Source organism: Periplaneta americana, chromosome 6 (assembly GCF_040183065.1).
Source record: "Periplaneta americana isolate PAMFEO1 chromosome 6, P.americana_PAMFEO1_priV1, whole genome shotgun sequence".
NCBI classification, from domain to species: domain Eukaryota; kingdom Metazoa; phylum Arthropoda; class Insecta; order Blattodea; family Blattidae; genus Periplaneta; species Periplaneta americana.
In genome coordinates, this window is record NC_091122.1 from 58,290,992 (window position 1) to 58,293,631 (window position 2,640).

Genomic DNA, 2,640 nt, shown 5'->3' on the forward strand with positions numbered 1-2,640 from the left:
GTATCAAAGGATACCAACAGTCTCTTTCAAAGAATACAAATCATCATATTGATGAATGTGAATTATAATTATCACATTGTCAGTCAGTAAAATATAATTATTATAACATAATAATTCAATTTAAATGCAAGCTCAATGTTGCGTTATTTTAATTTTTTTCTTTACATGTTTAAATTATAAATAGTATTATCCCAAACAATTGGTATTACCTTAAACAAATGCTCGTGAACACTTCAACATACAGCGCATCCTCGTGTCAAATACCTTAACTACCAAGACAACTTTCGCAAAGCTACAAAGAATGAATGTGTGTAGAACATCGATACAACTCGATGATATAGAACAGTGGTTCTTAACCAACGAGATAGATTTCCAACTCGTTGTTCTTAACCTTCTCTTGTTCTTAACCTTTGTGAGACTGTGGCCCTGTAAATTCTTTTTCCATAAAAGACGAGGGCCCGGTCCCAACAAATTTACTCGTAAATACTTTTCCAATTTTTGAAGTTCATACATTTTTAACTAACATAAGTACTAATAATTATGCCATAATACTAAGATTTAAAGAGTATTAATACACTATTAAACCGGAATAATATGTTGAGAAATAATTTAGTTAGTTCTATCAATCACTGGATTGACGAAATTTTCTAGGATGTTGTAGTTTCCTCAAGTCAACATCATTAATTAATTTATGCTAATTTTCATTGACATAGCATAAAAAAATTTGTAGAATTTATAACATTGATTATTTTATTATTAAATTGATTTTAATGGTGTTGATTTAAAAAAAGAAATGGTAATGGAGGAATGATTATTATGCATTCTAACGCAGCACATTAAGACATTACAGTAATAATTATAAATTATTGAAAAAGTTAACTTCAGTGCTTAATTTATTTAATTTTTTATTAGGTACCGGTACACCTTATAATTTTTTTTTTGTTTTAACGAGGCTAGTGTGACTTCTGTTTTTTTTTCTGTGTTCGTTAGCTTGTTAATTCTGGGATGAATTGAAGTGATAGCCAAACAGAGACAGTCAGAAAGTTGCAAGCGGTTATTTTGTTTCGTTTTAGGCACAGTCATAGCAGAAAATGCAGTTTCACAAAGAAATGTGGTGGAAAAATAAAGAAGATATCTAATTGAATTGAAGGGTTTCTATATGGCAAAGAACTATCTGTGTTCAACAAAAGGGTACACAATCCACATGTTTTGCCTCCAGGATACTCATTTCCGGGAAGTAATTTTTCAAACTATAACAACATCTTGAAGTGAACTGCATTAATGTCTCAGACTGAATCCTCTAATTGAAATCGTCTGTTTCTACAGGGACATCATTTTATTTTTACTAACATTTCTAATATTAACCTGCCTATACCTTTGGATTAAGGTTGACAACTGGAAACATCGATTGCTACCCCCTACCACGATTGGAGTTCAATGATGCGTAAAATACAAACAGATCACTTTACTAGTATAGGAGGGAAGAAAAGTAGTTCATCCATTTACGTAAAGTAGGAAATATCGCGATTTTGAGTTTGATAATTTTCATTAGGTTTTTCGTTAATCAAAATACAGTTCTATATTAACAATAAGTGTTTTTACTCTCGAACTGAGCTGTCCATTCGGACGTACTCATTATGCAGTGTATATTGTACTGTCTACAGCACATTAGCGTGCAATATAGAATATGAAGTTACATTGAAAAATAATCATAATATGGATATTTAAACACATATTTGAAAATGGTGGCCTTTCATTTCTATACAGGCTTCAGTTCTTTTTTGCATATTATCGCACTATAGACTATTGTATCTAATTCCAATTACCGATACCAGTTTCGTCCTTCGTACTAGTTTTTTTAAGTAGGTTATTTTACGACGGTTTATCAACATATTAGGTTATTTAGCGTCTGAATGAGATGAACGTGATAATGCTAGTGAAATGAGTCCCGGATCCAGCACCGAAAGTTACCCAGCATTTGCTCATATTGGGTTGAGGGAAAACCCTGGAAAAAACCTCAACCAGGTAACTTGTTCCGACCGGGAATCGAACCCGGGCCACCTGGTTTCGTGGCCAGACGCGCTAACCGCTACTCCACTGGTGTGGACTTCGTACTAGTAATTCATGTTGAAACAATTCTATACCTATTTATAAAAGAGTACCTTATGTGCTGTAAGTTCAATCTTCACTTCTGCCAGATCCGAAAAGATAAAATTACTCACACATGCTATCTACTGGGCGTCCAAGTGGTTTTGTAGCATGATTGTAGAAAGGAGGGAAATCACGTGACAGTTAATTAATTAACGATGCCCTTTTTTTAGTTATTTCAAACCGTTATATAATATTACGTAGACGCCCTATTCCTAACAGAAATTAATGTTTTCAGAAAAGAGCTAATACAACCCAGCCACTAGACTTTACAGAGGGACGGGCAGAAGCGGGTGGGGGAAACTGGGATGCGACATAGGCAAATGGACGACAGTACCTGTGCGAGAATATGATTCAATATTGAAAGGGAACATATTTATGGAACGTACTATACTCACTAACTTAGTACTGTTTGTGTTTACTATGACCATGGATGGGCAACTCGTGCTCCCAAAAGTGCGAAAAAACCTTGAAAGAGAGAAAGGCAGACGG